This window comes from Homalodisca vitripennis, chromosome 3 (assembly GCF_021130785.1).
Source record: "Homalodisca vitripennis isolate AUS2020 chromosome 3, UT_GWSS_2.1, whole genome shotgun sequence".
In the NCBI taxonomy this organism is placed as follows: Eukaryota; Metazoa; Arthropoda; class Insecta; order Hemiptera; family Cicadellidae; genus Homalodisca; species Homalodisca vitripennis.
In genome coordinates this window covers 199,192,611-199,205,726 of record NC_060209.1, presented here as the reverse complement: position 1 = coordinate 199,205,726, position 13,116 = coordinate 199,192,611, and positions in this window count along the sequence as shown.

Genomic DNA, 13,116 nt, shown 5'->3' with positions numbered 1-13,116 from the left:
TGCATTGAAAAATTCAGGACATTCGATTTTAATGAATGTATTTGTAGATCGAGGCCATTGAAATGTTGAAAACAGTTTTTAAAGCCAACAAAAGCATTTAACTCCAAATTTGTTCGAGGTTCCTCTAAACCATAGTCGTGTCATCTGCGTACTGCACAAGCAGTAGTGATGATTCAATGTCATTGACATATATCAGGAAAAGAAATTAAATGAGTGTTGATCCTTGAGGGACTCCATAGCTCAGTGCACTAAGTTTTGAAATTTGGACGACCTGTGTTATATGGTTTAGAAATGAACTATTCCATAACAGCGGCACATCTCTAATTTCGTAGGGTTCTAATTTTTCAATCAATGTTATGTGGTCAACACAAGCAAATACTGTACTATGGAAAAAAACCCACTTAATATGTGATTTTGACCTTAAATCCCCTCTAGAAACATATCCACAAGATTCAGTATTGCGTCAATTGTCGATATTCTCTTTCTAAAACCGAATTGGTCTTCTGAAAATTGTTTGTCTTATAATAAGTATTTAGAAGTTTTTTTGAAACAATTTTTTCAATATTTTTCTCAGTACGGGAAAAATAGAGGACAAACCGACAGTTATTTAGTCAAACGATCATAGGGGCGGTGATCTGTGGCCGGATACCAGCTGAGTAATCCCACCCTTGCAACTGATCCTTAAATTTGGTCATTAGTGGAGGTTTTATACTAAATTATGGCAAGCCAAAACGAGCTAAGTACGATGCCCAGGTCAAAACGACCACAGGGGCGGTGATCTGTGGCCGGATGGACGCTAATTAATCCCACCCTTGCAACTGATTCCTTAAATTTGGTCATTAGTGGAGGGTTAGACTAAGTTATGACAAGCCAAAGCGAGGGTAAGTACGATGCCCAGGTCAAACGCCCACGGGGGCGGTGATCTGTGGCCGGATAGCTGCTGATTAATCCTACCCTTGCAACCGACCCTTACATTTGGTCATTAGTGGCGGATCAGAGAAAGTTATGACAAGCCAAAGCGGGCTAAGTACGATGCCCAGGTCAAACGACCACAGGGGCGGTGATCTGTGGCCGGATTGACGCTAATTAATCCCACCCTTGCAACCGACCCTTACATTTGGCCATTAGTTGATGGTGAGACTAAGTTATGACAAGCCAAAGCGAGGTAAGTACGATGCCCAGGTCAAACGCCCACGGGGGCGGTGATCTGTGGCCGGATAGCTGCTGATTAATCCTACCCTTGCAACCGACCCTTACATTTGGTCATTAGTGGCGGATCAGAGAAAGTTATGACAAGCCAAAGCGGGGCTAAGTACGATGCCCAGGTCAAACGACCACAGGGGCGGTGATCTGTGGCCGGATAGCTGCTGATTAATCCTACCCTTACAACTGACCCTTACATTTGGTCATTAGTGGCGGATCAGAGAAAGTTATGACAAGCCAAAGCGAGGTAAGTACGATGCCCAGGTCAAACGACCACAGGGGCGGCGATCTGTGGCCGCATGGACGCTGATTAATCCTACCCTTGCAACCGACCCTTACATTTGATCATTAGTGGCGGTTTAGAAATTTCCCTCAGCCGCTGCTGCACAAGTTGCAACGTACAACTTTATCTTCCTTACTTTCCGATATACATTACTGCATTTATTTGAATAATTATTTTCTTTTTTACATGTTTCCCGATGCATGTATTTAGTGCATATTATTCTTTCAGTAAAAGAATATTTACCATTTATTTATAAATTTTACAAATTACTCTGTATTCCTAATATAGTGAATTTCGGTCCCTTAGTTCGTGCACAGCTAATGCTGTACACATGCAAAGTCTTCGGAATTTTCCAACGTCTCTTTTTGACTGATGGATCCAAAAACAATAATATTATAAAAAAACGAATTCCATAATTAATTTTCTATATTAAACAACTTATTTTAAAGAAATTTATCAAAATGTGTTACAGACTTTTCATTTTTAAGTATAGATAAGTCCTGACCTTAATAAAGATTACGTTACATTCGGTCTTGATGAAGTTTGTCACGTACGAATCGTTAACGTTTATTTTCAGAGATAATTTTATTTTTTTCTAATTACTAAAGTAGGAGTAAGCCACATTTTTAGTACGTACTACAGTCACGTAACAACTTCGCTGGTTTGCATGCTGAATTTCAGACCGATAACGCGTTTCAATTCCGAGATGTCTTACTCGATTGATATGCCGACAAGGACTTGAGACAGTTTGGCGTGACAGGTCATGTACTTAAAGGTATAATGGACTTGATAACTGAGAGAATGACTCTCTGCTGATATGATTACAAAGTTCGGGCAGTTAGCCAAACTCGATTGGTTTGCCGACAAGAAGTTGAGACAGTTTGGCGTGACAGGTCATGTAATTAAATGTATAATGGACTTGATAACTGAGAGAATGACTCTCTGCTGATATGATTACAAAGTTCGGGCAGTTAGCCAAACTCGATTGGTATGCCGACAAGGAGTTGAGACAGTTTGGCGTGACAGGTCATGTACTTAAAGGTATAATGGACTTGATAACTGAGAGAATGACTCTCTGCTGATATGATTACAAAGTTCGGGCAGTTAGCCAAACTCGATTGGTTTGCCGACAAGAAGTTGAGACAGTTTGGCGTGACAGGTCATGTAATTAAATGTATAATGGACTTGATGACTGAGAGAATGACTCTCTGCTGATATGATTACAAAGTTCGGGCAGTTAGCCAAACTCGATTGGTATGCCGACAAGGAGTTGAGACAGTTTGGCGTGACAGGTCATGTACTTAAAGGTATAATGGACTTGATAAATGAGAGAGTGACTCTCTGCTGATATGATTACAAAGTTCGGGCAGTTAGCCAAACTCGATTGGTATGCCCGACAAGGAGTTGAGACAGTTTGGCGCGTGACAGGTCATGTACTTAAAGGTATAATGGACTTGATAAATGAGAGAGTGACTCTCTGCTGATATGATTACAAAGTTCGGGCAGTTAGCCAAACTCGATTGGTATGCCGACAAGGAGTTGAGACAGTTTGGCGTGACAGGTTGTGTCCTGAATGAGCTAATGCACTTTGACGCCACTCTCAGAACTTTATTGACATTTAAAACAGCCATCTATTGCGTGTCAATTGTGAATATATTTTATTTAGCTCAATAATATTTTACTTATCCTATGTCTATCATTAATGTAATAAAAAATACCTAGTGTTTTTCTGTGTGTCTGAACCAAATGTATTTTACTTTATTTTCGTAACTATTCTTAATGTCAATGGTTAACATATAATTATCGTTTGTTCCTGTTGAGTTTGTAATTTAGAATTAGCTTAGTTTAAATCATACGGTAACAAAAAAAGCCAGTATATCACTCATTCCACCAAGACACATAGAGGTCTACAAATATATTATTTCTTATTTCCGTGCATTCATTTATCATTGTTGTGCACAGGTAATCGAATAAGATAATTAGAAACTTTAGTTTACATTTAAATTTGAAAGCAATTTTTAGAGCATTATTACGTTTGTACTCATAAGTATACCACAAATGCAAATGATAATTTTTATATATATGTTTCTAATTTTAAGTTCAGTGTATTAATTATTATAGGATATTGTCTGACCAAACCATTGTTCTAAAACCCAATTAAAATTATGTGTATATGTTAGATCCGGTCAGAAGGACCAAAAGGTATGTTAGGAGATCCGGCTTGGCGGGCCGCAATTATATTCGAAGGATCAATAAAAATGTCTAATATTTAAAAACTCATACTTCGATAGCTGAGCAGGTGGAGCCCATACGTTGATTTTCTAAGAATAAATATTAGTCGAATGGGGAAAAAATAAAAATACCCCAAAATTTGATTAAATTATTATAACTAAATATGAAAACCTAACAATATATCTGATCAAAAAAAAAAAAAACGGAATTGCCATTACTGACTTTGTGATGCACCATGTTTACAGTAGTGGAAGGAAACAGTGAGACGATGTGTCACGTTAAAAACTGCACTAACAAGGGACGGCGTGCCATCCTCTCCGAGGCTACTGTCCTAGATCCAATAATCCATACATGTTTCCATTGATTTAAGGAAAAACAGAGACGATCTATCATGTAAAACCGCACTAACAAGGGACGGCGTGCCATCCTCTCCGAGGCCACTGTCCTAGATCCAATAATCCATACATGTTTCCATTGATTTAAGGAAAAACAGAAGCGATCCGTCACGTAAAACTGCACTAACAAGGGACAGCGTGCCATCCTCTCCGAGGCTACTGTCCTAGATCCAATAATCCATACATGTTTCAATTGATTTAAGGAAAAACAGAGACGATCTGTCACGTAAAACTGAACTAACAATGGATAGCGTACCATCCTCTCCGAGGCTACTGTCCTAGATCCAATAATCCATACATGTTTCAATTGATTTAAGGAAAAAAACAGAGACGATCTGTCACGTAAAACTGAGAACTAAACAATGGATAGCGTACCATCCTCTCCGAGGCTACTGTCCTAGATCCAATAATCCATGCATGTTTCCATTGATTTAAGGAAAAAAACAGAGACGATCCGTCACGTAAAACCGCACTAACAAGGGACGGCGTGCCATCGTCTTAGATGCTACTGTCCTAGATCCAATCATCCATACATGTTTCCATTGATTTAAGGAAAAGCAGAGACGATGTGTCACGTAAAACCGCACTAACAAGGGGACGGCGTACTATTCCCTCCTAGGCTACTGTCCTAGATACAATAATCCATACATGTTTCCATTGATTTAAAGAAAAGCAGAGACGATGTGTCACGTAAAACTGCACTAACAAGGGACGGCGTGCCATCATCTCATAGGCTACTGTCCTAGATCCAATAATCCATACATGTTTCCATCGATTTAAGGAAAAGCAGAGACGATGTGTCACGTAAAACCTCACTAACAAGGGACGGCGTACCCTGCTCTCCGAGGCTACTGTCCTAGATCCATTCATTCATAAATTTTTACAGTGGTTTAAGGAAAAACGGAGAAGAAGAAGAACAGCGGAAACTAGAGCTTGCTATCTCAACCCATTACAACATTGCAACTCATTTAAATTAATTTAGGATTATTAATAATCAAGATGTATTTCTTTAATCGAGACCTTCAAATAAGGAGTCACTTAATTGGTTTTTACATTTAAAAAATTAGATTTGTCCCTCCAAAATCCCAATTTGAGAAAGCTAAGTTTTAATAGTGACTTCTAATTCCTAGAAAGGAGTTCCATCTCTCCTTCTTTATCTATCAAAAACTAGGCAGATTGTATCCATACTTTCAACACAACCTGTAAATGATTTTATTTTATTACAATTATTTTAGTTCATGGACAGGATTGTATAGATCACCGTCCATAGTACATAAAACTAAAGCTGGACGTTAGCCTTCGTCCTATTCTCGTGATTCACCGAGAGTAATATAATTTTTATTTATGATGCGGGTAATGTGTAAGTAATGTTGTTATTTATAAATCCAGCCATATAAAGTATCAATATTCATTTAAATTTATGCAGAAGGATATTTAGAATATTTTAATGTCTTGCATATTTTACCAACATCTAGTCAGAAATATTAGTCTCATAACACCTTCAGAATGACCTGTTTACAGTGGTTTAAGGAAAAACATGGAGGAAGAAGAACAGCGGAAAGTAGAGCTTTCTATCTCAACCCAGTACAACATTGTAAGTCATTTAAATTAATCGAGGATTATTTTATAATCAAGACTTTTTCTTTATTCAAGACCTTCAAATTAGGTGTCACTTGACGAGGTTTTTACATTAAAAAAAATTAAATTTGTCCCTCCTAAATCCCATTTTGGGAAAATGAGCTATGTTTTAATATTACTTCTAATTCCTAGAAAGGTGTCCCGAGTTCTATCCCTCAATCTTTATCCATAAAAAACTAGACAGAGTGTATCCATACTTTCAACACAACCCGTATAATAATTTCCATGAATTTATTATTATTTGTTTTATTGGTGAGTTGCAATTATATGTACATGTCGTAACTAGTAATGAAAAGCCATATATGATTTTATTTCATTACAATTATTTTAGTTCATGAACAGCATTTATAGACCACCGTCCATAGAGCATAACCTAAAGCTGTGTGACAGTTCGCGTTTATTCTCGTGATTCACCGAGAGCAATATAATTTTCATTTATTATTCGGGTAACTTTTAAGTAATGTTTTTATTTATAATTACAGCCATATACAATATCAATATTTATTTAAATTCGTACAGAAGGGTATTTAGAATATTTTAATGTCTTTTATATTTTACCAACGATATTTTACACCTAGTTGAAATATTAGTCTCATAACACCTTCAGAATGAGATCGACATCTAATCACGTGAAAATAATATATCTCATTTCAAAACCAGTCTTCAATTAGAGAAGACCATTTGTAGCAAAACCTCAATAAAGCCCACTTTATCCATCTGTAACACATGTTGCACCAATCACTGAAACGAGAAAGTAATTGTTCTTCTGGAATGTATGTTGCAGATTCGTATACATTTCCACTCTTTATTGGATACCTGAAAATAACAAATGCCACAGTAATAGACATACCTGACGTGCCTCTCGCGCGGGAATGCCTGGGGCACAGCCAGGGAATGCTTGGGGCACATCCGGGGAATGCCATATTGATAAATAACCGGTCAGATATGTCTTGTAACATTTCCTTTACGTGAGCCACAATATATCCAGTTTTTGTCGTTGTGCAATAACCATGTGACTGCCACTGTTAATACACTGTTTTGGAATTCAAGAGTTACAAATTATTCTTCACAAACATTTAACGTAAGTATTGTTGAAATATAAAAAATAAATAGATTTAATTATTAGGAATATTATTGTACAAAACATTTTTATGATAAATAATGGATCTCATAAATATGAATTAAAATGCAGTAATTTAAGAAGTATTTATACAAAATATCAATTTTTATAACAATATAACTACATTACATAACTACATTGTGGAATTTTAACAGCCAAACTCTTCTTTAAAGAATTAGATTTATTTATTACAATATTTTAAAATTTTTTAAGTTACTTAAACATAGGAATCTTTATCCGAATAAGCTTATATCTCTTTAAGCATTATTTAAGTATTACAAATAAATAGATTTAATGATTACGAACACTGTTATAGAAAACCATTTTATGATAAATAAAGGATCTCATAAGTATTGATTAAAATTTACTAATTTAAGAAGTATGTACACAAAATATCAGTTAATGGCGGGAAACATTAGTTCTAAAAACTGAAGCACCTACAAATTCTATCCCTAGATAAACTCTTCAAAGGTGTTTTACAAATAATTAGTTTAGTCAAAATTACGACATTGCGAGGAATAATTTATATTTTACAAAGAATAGGTTAATAATATTCTTATCGAGAAGGTAGCCTGACGCTGTGTCAGATTCAACTCCTGGAATCTGGATTCATTTTCGTCCGAAGTAATCGAAAAAAAGTCGAAGACGAAGCTGAAATCGAAATATTTACATCGTTCCGACATCAGATACCAGACACTACAGTAAAAGGAAAGTGAACTGGAGCTAAACCCATAATTCAATTGAGGTTTGCTCCACCGTGCTTAGAGATCGTGTCTATCAGATCGTAGTTCACTCAATTGTTTAGCTGATGAGACAATGAGACTAAAACTTCACCTATTTATAAGTCTCTGATGTCGAAACGATGTAAATGTTTCGTTTTGTGCTTCTTCGTCGTCGACTTTCTGTAGACCACTTCAGACGAAGATGACTCCAGAACGTCCTTCTCTGCTTATTTGGCATAAACTGATATTGTGCCGTATTTGTTCTATCGCATTTCCAAAGCATTTGATTCCAAGGGTGAACATGATTAATAGTTTTAGGCCATTTGATTCATTATTTGGTGTTCATCTTTCATTGTAGGAAATTGTCCCATAGTTCGATAATAGTTTTAAGTACTGATGGGCGTAACCACCTAATTGTCTAATTGACACGTATTGGATAGTGTAAATAAAACCATCATTTTCTGCGTCATACATATTTTGTGTTCTAAGGGCGTGTAATAGAATAAAAAGATTAATTATACCAACATACTGAACCTTAAGGTAGTTAATAGTGTTTTGATAATGTTTATTGACGAAAGTGCTATGACATTATAGCATGAAGTAGGGCCATAATTAATTTGGAAAGAAATTATTTATGTTAAGAGATTTTCCCTTGTAGAAACTGACCGAATTTGTTGTCAGTTTAACGAGTTCCTTCTGGATTTGACAACACTTTGTGCCACTATATAATAGCTTTCAAGTGCACACTTACAAAGGCTTTCTATCTCTTACCTCTATCTCTTTCTCTTCATCTTGACGTCCAGAGTTGAAACAAAGAAAATTTGCTGTTACACAGAATTGTATCGATAATCTTCTCAATAAGTAATAAAGGTATGTAATATATACAATTACGAAGGTCTGTAAGATTTTCGTCTAGTTTTTTAGAGTATTTATTTTCTCATAATAAAATAAGTAATTTTATACTTTTATTAGTTTTGTCTATAACATTTAAATGGTTGCATAATATTTTGTTATTATTGTTACAATTGATTAAAAAATCAATATATTCTAAATTAAATGTGGTACTGTGCAACAAAGTTATATTTATGTCCATTTTTAAACGTATACATTATCTGCATAATATAAGTATATACAATATCTTGCCTATTGCATTTTATTAATTGGTCTGTTACATTTTATATAACAGACTAAGAACCGAGAACCAATTTGATAGTTAGAAGACGCACCTAGATTTTCGTGAAAGCGATGGAATAATTTTTCCCAGAAAGCAAATCGATCGGTAGCCACAATAGTGTTAATAAGGATCACAGTCACCCGTCAAACACGAAAATAAAAGTTTATTTTCTGCTAACGATTTCAGTTTCATGACAGACTATTACACATAAAATGATAACTTTGTCCCATTGCCTCGTTGGCTGACGGTGATATAAGTTCTTTGTACATGTCTATCAGTTTTAGCTAACAATATCAAAACCGAATATTTGGCTGAGTGTGATAATTTTGTATCTTTGTCTCGTGTCTGTCAGTTTCAGATAATAATATCAAGACCGTCTATTGCGATATTTGTTCTCTTTACTTCGTTGGCTGGCGATGACGGAACTTCTATATACATGTCTCATAGTTTCAGCTAACAACATCAAGACATAAAATGGGCTGAATGTGATATCTTTGTCTCGTGTCTGTCAGTTTCAGCTAATAATATCAAGACCGGCTATTATGACATTTGTTCTCTTTACCTCGTTGGCTGGCGATGACGGAACTTCTATGTACATGTCTCGTAGTTTCAGCTAACAACATCAAGACAGAATTTTGGGCTGAATGTGATAACTTTGTATCTTTACTTCGTTGGCTGGCGATGACGGAATTTCTATGTACATGTCTCGTAGTTTCAGCTAACAACATCAAGACAGAATTTTGGGCTGAATGTGATAACTTTGTATCTTTACTTCGTTGACTGGCGATGACGGAACTTCTATGTACATGTCTCGTAGTTTCAGCTAACAACATCAAGACAGAATTTTGGGCTGAATGTGATAACTTTGTATCTTTACTTCGTTGGCTGGCGATGACGGAACTTCTATGTACATGTCTCATAGTTTCAGCTAACAACATCAAGACATAATATTGGGCTGAATGTGATAACTTTGTATCTTTACTTCGTTGGCTGGCGATGACGGAACTTCTATGTACATGTCTCATAGTTTCAGCTAACAACATCAAGACATAAAATGGGCTGAATGTAATATCTTTGTCTCGTGTCTGTCAGTTTCAGCTAATAATATCAAGACCGGCTATTATGACATTTGTTCTCTTTACTTCGTTGGCTGGCGATGACGGAACTTCTATATACATGTCTCATAGTTTCAGCTAACAACATCAAAACATAATATTGGGGCTGAATGTGATAACTTTGTATCTTTACTTCGTTGGCTGGCGATGACGGAACTTCTATGTAGAAGTCTCATAGTTTCAGCTAACAACATCAAGACATAATATTGGGCTGAATGTGATAACTTTGTATCTTTACTTCGTTGGCTGGCGATGACGGAACTTATATGTACATGTCTCATAGTTTCAGCTAACAACATCAAGACATAATATTGGGCTGAATGTGATAACTTTGTATCTTTACTTCGTTGGATGGCGATGACGGAACTTCTATGTACATGTCTCATAGTTTCAGCTAACAGCATCAAGACATAATATTGGGCTGAATGTGATAACTTTGTATCTTTACTTCGTTGGCTGGCGATGACGGCACTTCTAAGTACATTTCTCATAGTTTCAGCCAACAACATCAAGACAGAATATTGGGCTGAATGTGATAACTTTGACTCTTTACCTCGTTGGCTGGTGGTTCTTTTTACATGTCTGTAAGTTTCACCCAACGATATCAAGACAGAATATTTGTTTGAATGTGATAACTTTGTATCTTTACTTCGTTTACTGTCGGTGATAAAACTTCTAACAAGTTACCAAGCAACGTACTCGCAGGACGAGGAATCTAGAGATTGTGATGATTCTTACTATCATTACAGACTAAAGGAATGATAGGAACCACTTCAAAGTAAGTATGCAGAGCTCAGAGCTTTTCTTAATATTACATCAACATACCGTAGTAAGGCAAAGGAACAATCTAGTTTCTTTGCTATCCTAATGACACTCTAGATCGAATTCATGTGGAAAATAGGTTCAGGAGCAGCAAGGATTTGTACCGAAATCGAGATATCTTCAATCACAAATAATGAGGATGCTTTCTAGTTTATGTCAGATTTCCCATCATGATGTTGCTCTGGAAATCCTCAGAACTTGAGAGTGAGCAACAAGATGGAATAGTTTCCCAATAACTATTTGTTTCCTCAGGGATAGTAGTAACACTTTTTGCTCGTGCTATAAGTCCTGATGAAGACCAACATAGATTCAACTTTGAATAGTGAAATAGAATATATCGTAAACATTGGAGTTTCTATGTTTTATACGCTGTCTTATTGTGATATAATTTATGTTAATAAATATATAAATAATTTAAGGTAAATAACAAGAGCTAAATATTATGAGTGATTGGTAATGAATAAATAAGCACTACAATTAAATATAAATTAACATAGTTAAGACACCAAAAACAATTAACTACGTAAGAATAGCACAAATATAACAAAGGAAAACACAAAGTAAACTATGCTTTTATATAACAGCTTGGTAGTTCTTTAAGTTTCTATATTATGTTATAATTAAAGTACAGTCTTATGATTCTCAAATATGTATTATTTAGAAAATTTGGAATTTACGTTCAAATTTTAGGGTAGCTATTGAGTGGGGTCTACTCGTATTTATCATTAAAACACACTGGTGTCACTCAGCGAGCATACTACCATGAATAAAAAGATGTACACTCATTTTAGATAAAGAGTGAGATATATACTTACATATTATGTTTTCAATAGTTTTTATATACAAAGGTTGTCACGAAAATCTGTCACTGTCAGTAGTCGTAATTTCAAACAAAAAATGTCATTGGAATTTAGGTCGAGAAACGTCTTGTTTAGCCACTAGCCGCCATTTTGTATTGTTAAGATAACAAATTATCATCTCTAAAACTAATTGAGCTAAAGAAACCAAATTTAGGTTTGAATAAGAAGGAACCACATAGGTTTGAATATATAAGAGTAAAATATTTAAATATGTTTATATAAAAAAATTTCTTCAGTAGAACATTTTTTAAAACAAATAACAAAAACCAATAACATTTTTTTTTAATTTACTCGACGCCAACAATTTAACAAAAATTCCAGCGGTACTTGATTCAACGAAATCCGTCGGTACATAAGCGACAACGACCAGTTTACGAGTAAATATACACTTGCACAAGCCGGGAGCAACAAACATATTGTATTTTGATAGTCATCAACTGTATATATATATATATATATAATATATATATATATATATATATATATGTGTGTGTGTGTGTGTGTGTGTGTGTGCGTGCGTGCGTGTGTGTGTGTGTGTTTTATAATGAAGTACATAAATACGCGTACACATTGAATCGATTTTCTTCATCCTGAAATCAAGGCAAACTCTGCATCATCGTTTTAGATATAATTCGATACGTTTTCAACATAATCCGTCTTACCAAAAGCGAGCACGAACACTTTAAAGATACGCTTGGACAAGCTGGAAGCGATAAAAATGTCACAGTTGAGGGGTATTAGTTGTTTTTTTCTTTTTGGCTTGTGCAAGCGTATCGTCAAAAGTGGTCTTGCTCGGTTATGCGTTCACTTATTTCGTTGGAAAAGACACCTTCGGAATTTTTATAAACATTTTAAAATATTTTGATAGCGTATAAATATTATAGTTTGATTTTTTTATAAGTGATAAAATACAGCAGATGTATATCAAAAGACAAAGGATGTTTTTTTTTATAATTTTCCTCTTATTCAGTAAAACGCGTGTGCCAAATTTGGCTTCTTCAGCTTAACTAGTTTGAGATATAATAATTTCTTTATAAGAATACGGCTAGTGGCTAAACGAAATATTTCTCGAATTATGTTTATATAAAATATTTTATTTTAAGTTATGAATACTGTCCCCCACAGGAGTTTGTGACAACCTTTTGTGAACACTATATATATATATATATATGGACACCAGATTCATAAGAAAAATACTAAAATCTTCCAGTCCCTGTATGATTTTGAGCTAAAACAAATGTAAACTCATAAATACATAGTATACAAACTTAAAATCATAAATTCATAATATATAAAAGTACACTCATAATTACATAGTGTTAAGAAAAAATTTTTACACCCATAGCGTTCCTTTACTCCTCATTATTACCACTGGAAATGTTTACTAAGTATGCTCTGTAAATTGGTTTTTTCATTTCAGATGCAATTGTAAATTGATTGCAATATTTTCCTTACAAAATATTTCACTTAAAACGTTTCGAGTAGAGTTCCATTATAACGTTTTTGCATAAATATGAGTTGAGCCGAACTTTTGTAATCTGTTGTTGGGAGA